The sequence below is a fragment of the Nematolebias whitei genome, chromosome 2 (genome assembly GCF_014905685.2).
Source record: "Nematolebias whitei isolate Nwh7 chromosome 2, NemWhi1, whole genome shotgun sequence".
Classification (NCBI taxonomy): Eukaryota; Metazoa; Chordata; class Actinopteri; order Cyprinodontiformes; family Rivulidae; genus Nematolebias; species Nematolebias whitei.
In genome coordinates, this window is record NC_056499.1 from 28,681,054 (window position 1) to 28,688,216 (window position 7,163).

Sequence of the window (7,163 nt, forward strand, 5' to 3'; positions counted from 1 at the left end):
GAAGCTGTGATAGAATTAACACTAAAAGATAGAAGGATCATCTAAGCGAACACTAGCAGAGTTCTCACGAGCATCATTTAAACACTTCAACAACAAGATCAAAGAAAATCCTCAATAAAACAACAGAGCAGCTTGACTTTATCTGACATATTTTTGAATGTGCCTAACTTGGGAGTGGTGGCACAGAGCATGGGCCTGTGATCAGAAAGTTGCAGGTTCAACTCCCGGTACCATCAACATCAAAATGTGGGTGGGAAAGGTGGAACACCCACACCTGCCTCCACCCTCATTCGCTCCACTCTGGGTCCCTGAGCAAGGCCCTTAACCCCCACCATCTGCTCCCTAAACAGGTTTCTCTTGAAAATGAGTTCTCATGGCTCAGTGAGACTACCTGGATAAATAAAGGATAAATGAAAAAAAAAAAAAAAAACTAGGGGTGTAACAGTACGATAAAATCACATTTTGGTTCGGTTCAGTTTCAAGGAGGGCTCGGCTGGGTTAATTTTCGGTACAAAAAAGGCCAAAATAAAGACTTACAAAATGTTTATTTTGAAAATATGCCAAGTAAGCAAGACGTTTGAATAAAAATAAATAAAAGCGACCCATTTGGATGATATGTTAAACAAAAGGGACTCTTTACAATAAATAAAAATATACTAACAATAATAAAAATCTTAATAAATACAATAACAGTCAGAACCATAAGCAGCAACAGACCGTTTACAATCTAACTAATCAAGTTTTAAGTTTTTGGACAAAAAGATCAACGTGTCCACCTTTTCTGCCAAAAGTTGCAGTGACAATATCTCCAGCGGTGGAGAAAACCTGCTCACTAGCAACAGAGGTAGCAGGAATGTAGTGTGGCTGAATTTGGCCTCATTAACTTTCTACCAAAGAAGAGGGTGAGCTTCAAGGGAAGGACTCCCTGAAGCTCTGTAGTCACAAACTTCTGCTTGGACCTGCTTCAAAAGGGACTTGCTTCTTCCCACTTGTTCCTGGAAAAGTTCACCAAAGAGTTCAGTCATCACAGACTTTTTAGCTTGAGGTGATCTGGTGGATGATTTCCCTGAAGATGATGAAGACTCAGCTGCTATCTTGGTGACATCCTCAGACTGCAAACAACACAGAGGTATTTTTTTAATAAGATTATAATTTCAAATTAAAAAGTTTATTAGATCATAATAATCCAATAACAATACCTCTTCTTGCAAGGTCATCATTTGTTATGAGGTGGTTGAATCTCTCGGTCATCATCATCATCATGTGGCAGGGCTTTAATCTGGGCTCCAGGGCTTGTTGACGATCAGTTTTAGCTTTTTCATAAAGTGCTGCTACAACTTTTTGGCTGAAGTGTTGACGTGATGGGATGTCGAAGTGGGGTTCAATAACTTCAATCATATGCTTAAAGCCAACACCAGAATACGGACGTAGATCCATAGATTTAAAAACTCCTACAGCTTGTGTTATTGCTTTGGACCAATCTGAATTTCCTGATAAAGGTTGTTTAAATGCTGCTGTTATCAGTGTTTGCACCAACCAAGCTGCTTTTCTTCCTTGAAGAGACGTTCACATTCGGATGATGTCATTTCAAGTGCGTTAACAAGTTAGGCGTGTTGTCTGCTGCAGATCCAATCTCTGTGAAACAACGTCAACACACAGCTTTGGATTTGCGCTCGTCTTTTCCCATTGTTGAGTTTTAACAAGAAAGCCAAGTCTCAAACAGGAGACCGCAACAAGATGAAAGGGTCTTCAAGCTCTGGCTTGTTCGTTGCCTGTTAGGCTGCTAATGCTATGCGTGCTGCAAGACTATGCAACAATTAATAGTGCTGTGCTGAAACATGCTTAGGAACTTTATAGTTCTGCAGCGCATAATCTCTCATTAATAACATTTAATGAATGAAAAATTACCGAAACGGTACGCACGTGGACCGAACCAAACATGATGTACCGAAACAAATCAATACATCCACATGTACCGTTACACCACTATGCCTAACAATAAAAGTAATTTTACCGTTTCTATTGAAATTATATAATAGCTTCAAAAGAAAAGCTTTTTTGAGATGGTTTAACATTTTTTGGGGAAACAACACACAGCACAGCTGTCAATGATTTTAGTAAAGTTACCAGAAAATATTCATTTGCCACCGTTGGTATTAACAACAACAAAAACAACAACAACAACAACAACAACAACAACAATAGTAATAATAATAATAAATTGGCTAATAATAAGTCCTAAACAAAATCTTGTTCTTAAAAATGTTAAGTCATGTTTAATATTAACTTGAGGGTAAATTTTTTGATACGTTTGCGAACAGTTGTAGCAAAAGCGATAAAAGTGCTAACTACTGTTCTTTGCGGACACAGTTGTATATTCATGAGGAGTATTAATCAGAAATAAATAAACTAATCCCTTCTCTGAGCACTTCAGACTGGGTCTAAAAGAACTGGACAATCTGAAAGAGCTCTGAATAGCTTCAATAGTCCTTTAAATCATTAGTGACTTGATTGTAATAAGCTCTAACCGAGTTGTCTAAAAGAACTATTCAAATAATTTCAGGGGGAAAAAATCATCAAAATTGGAAAAAAACATAACTAATGGCTGAAGGAGTCCTGGAAAACTTAACAGAAATGATATTGACAGTTCTTTGAGACTTCAAATTAAACTAAAAGGCACTTTTTACTTTATAGAGATAATTTTGAGTTCACGGAGATCAAGGAGTAGGGTCGTCATGAAGGAAGCAGGCCTTGTGAATGCTAACTGATGGAGAGCCTCCTGCACCGACAAAGAAATGCGGTAATAATAAGTTATAATATGTTGGGTCTGAAAGCCCAGTTTGATGGATGGGTTTCAGGGGCAGTTAAGTGACTTATGGAGACACAAACAGGTACTGACTTGTCTTGGCTGACAGGACAGCTTTGTACTAAATATTTTCCCGTGTGATGTTTAAGACAAGTTGTGGCTGACATTGACAGAAAACTGCAGTGATATGGACTATATCCAAGTAACTTAAGTTTTAGAAAACGTCAAAAGGATTAGGTCAGTCAATCAAAGCTTCAGCCAACTGATAGTCTGAGTGAAGATCACCTTTTAGCAATTTGCAAAGTTGGAAGAAAACACATATCCAGACATATGTGTTCTTTAGAAAACCTTCCATATAAAGCAACCAGTGTGATACTAATACACGATGATGTATAGTGCTTGAGTCTGACTGCCTATGGAGCATAAATATGAATATAGCCCTGTACACCAGCCAGGATGCCTCCTCTGTTCACCAGACCCAGCAGTGAATCTGCATGTGTGCCGCTCTGTTTGTTCTTTATGTGCAAAGTCTGTGCTGCTGATGAGGAGAGGAACACAGCAGGATGTTTCTTTTCCACTTCCTGCAGAGACAGAAAATAATGCAGGTACATCAGCAGGAAAGCACATCTTGGTACTTCTTAACCTCTGCTTTTTCACGAATAACAACCACGTTTTGTCTCAAGCCTTGAAAGCTTTTGTTTACAGACTGTTCATCATGGTATATACGAATTTAATGTCATAGTTAAAAAGCAGCTGAATGAGAAAACCTAAATTAAAAACAAATAAAAGGTCATTTTCAAATCAGTTTCGTTTCATTTGGTTTCACTTGCACACTGGCTTGGTTAGATTTAACCCATTCTGCCCATCTTTGATTAAAAAAGGGTTTATTGGTGAAGCTGAAGTAACTTGGATACACACATTTTGTGTAAAAAGTAAGTAATCAATGGTAGATTTGAAAGAATTATGTGTGAGTTGTAGAAAAAACAATAATTAGATGTGCCTCGTTTCTCAGCACAGTCTGCGTTTTTGAAACAACATGAATGTCGTTGGAATGAAAAAATATCTGAAATTAAAGTCACTGCAAAAGAAAACATGAAGCATCCAAACAAAGTGGTGAAAATGAAGTGAAGCAGGTCATACAGGAAAGGTGTGACTGTATTGCAGGAGGTACAATATCAGATCTAATGAACAACAAAGTCGGCAGAACGAGCACGGAGACAATGCTGGTCCTGTGTCAGTAGGGCGTGTCTCCCAGTTCAGGGCTGGAAGCAGCAGGACAGTGTGAAACAAAGAGCACCTATTTTAAACAGCAGTCCACAAGGTGGTCAAGTGGACTTTAATCAAATTCATGAAACATCACAATGAACCATTAACAGGAACTTTTTTACCTATATACATGTATTTTGCCTATAGTTAATGTATAGTATAGATTAACTATAGGCAAAATGCATGTTTATAATAATCTAATCTATAAAATAAACCACAAACAATGAAATTAAATATTTTAAGCTGAAATTGTTAACCAACCCACCCACTCTCATTCGCAGCTGATTAGAATACATATTTTTACATGAAAAAGTTGATTTTATATGTTAAAAGTGACACACAAAACACAGCAATGGGAACCTGGACAGTTCTGGGAACGCCACATTAAGGGACGAACATGCTTTATTTTGTACATTTTAACAATAATGATTAATGATTTTTCACACCAGATTTAATTTGCAATGAAGACTGCAGAAATGCTAATTAATGTTCACAAAGGACAACATATTGTAACACTATAGCTCTTTGCCACAGATGTGCCAAGAAAACATCTTTTCCCTTCCTAAACTCCCACAGTGGGTATCGGGTTAGTCTAATCTCTGCACTCTCCAGTAACCTTAGTGGTGTGTTTTTGTTGCGCCATATGGGCGCCTTTCTAAACTGGAACCTTTTTAACGCTATGTAAAAACACAAATGTTGTTAGTGTGTGCTTCCGGATGTGCCAGAAAAACAGCATTAGTTATTTTGTCATCTGTTTCATTATGTGAATGAGTCATTTGTTACATTTGCTCATTTTGCAATCTCTAATTAGATTTGGAAAACAAAGTGGAGAAGTATGGCTAAAAGCAACCTAAACCAAATTAGAAAATGACATTGTGATTCAAAGGCCTCCGGTGTGGAACAATTAATGAACTCTGCAAAGTCACCGTGATAACTGGAGAGCTGAGGCTGCGCAGCGCTGCCAGAGAAAACAAATATGACTTCTTTTTTTTTCCTCTGCCAATCTTGGGTAAACAATCACAGTTTAGCAATGCTCAGAACAACATGTTCCCACCCAATTAAAAAAAAAAAAGACATGTCGCTCACCAACAGTGCAATATGTGCATTTAGAGCAGATGTAAGAAAGCATGTGGAGTCATTCTGACTAATGCACGTAAATAAATCTCCTGTTCTTTTATAATAAAGTATTTATGCAACTGTATTCAGTCCACAAGAACTGAGTGTCTGAACAGTTTAATAAACCTAATAGTTAAAAAATGGAACCAGACATATGGTAAATCAAAAAAAATATATATTTTTTTAGCCTTCTTTCTTGTAAATCAACATCTTTAGAAAAAAAAAGTAATTTAGTAGAGTAATAAAGGAATGCAATAGTGAAGCAGCATATCTTATATTTCCAAACACCAAAGTTCTGAGTAGCATTGTTAAATGGATCCTGCATGTTGCATTTCTCCTGAGTTTTCATGTGGCAAGGCAAACAGCCACCTCTCTGCCTGATTAACAGTTGACACGGATCATGTTTATCAGTGATGTTCTGCACTGACTGGAAAGAACGTTAACTTAGCCTTGTGTCTCCTGTGCGGTGCTCGGCTCAGTCCCAGAGACCCGTGTCACCCCTCAGCCTCCAGGCCCATTTCCTGCTGGTGCAATAAATCAACCAAACCTCTGATTCCATTTGGATTGTAATAAAATGTGATGCACGTGGTCATGCTTCTTTTAATGCGTGCTTTTAATAAAGGTGGTGTGGATGTTGTCTCTCAGCAGAATAGAAATGGCACAAATTAGGAATTAAAACTTGAATGAACAAAAAACACAGCGTTGGAATACACAATGGACTTATTAAAAAAAAAACAGTTCATAACAGCAATTAGAATTGATGTGAGTTGTTTCTGCAAAAATATACAGTACATCCCTACTATAAAGCTGTGAACATGGACATGAACTGTCAACGTGGACAAAGTGACCAGGTTCTCGTGCACAGTGTTAGTTCCTCCAATTGTTTGCACTGAATAACGTTGACCAGATTTATTCATGTTTGCTGCCATGTCTGTTTGAACTTGCGTAAAATATCTCATTAACCACAAAAAATCTCAGAATGTGATTGTTGGGTGTACATTTATAATACTAGAGATAACGGACCTTGCAAAATATTTGCTTAAAGCTTTGGCATTAACTTTTGGGGTCAACATTTTCTTTTATCAAACTATCTTATGGACCTCTTTTTTTATAGGGGGATCTGTATCCTGAAGCCTTGCGATAAATGAAAAAATGCAAAGTAGGAATAGTAGTACAAGTAGTAAGTAATAGTTTATTTGGCATTTTAAATCCTTCCCACACTCTTGCAATATTGTAAATACTGTTTCTAAACTCTAAACGCTCTAAAAGAGTACAGAATGTCAAGATCTCAGCTCTCTGCCTCCGGCTGCTCTCTGCCACCTGCCAGTGCTCTCGGCCACGCCCACTTCTCCGCTGCAAAGCGGAGATACGGTATGACACGCTGCAGGACGAAGCTTATCCTTCCTGCAGTTGTGGGCTGCACACAGGTGCAGGAGGTACTAAATAATTTGAAATAATTAATTTTAAATAAAAATTCCATGCCAATCGTGCGGCTCATCCATCAATCAGCCAATTGTGTGTCATGTCCAATCTTATTTTTAAGAACCACGATAGAGCGAGTCTGCAAAAAACGAACCGCGAAGTAGCGAGGGACTACTTTACTCTCAGAAAGTAATTACCGAATGTACTTCTACGACTGATTATCTTTTGGAGTCAACTGGAATCACAATGTGCACCATCGCTAATCAATTTTAGCAATGACATAAAGTCTACAATTCTGTTCATTTTGTAAGTATTCAACTCAAATCCAGGTTGGTAGTAGCTGAGAGCCATCTCTCTGACTTACTGAGTGCTAGCAGAACAAACAAGCCCTTTCTTCAGAACCTATGCCTGCAAAGTGGTGGGCATCATTCATTCCTTTAAGAAATGCCTATTCATGATTATTTATATTATCTTAATAGCTCTGTGTATATTGTGACAACTAGTGTACACATATGGATAATGTAAACAATATATATATATATATATATATATA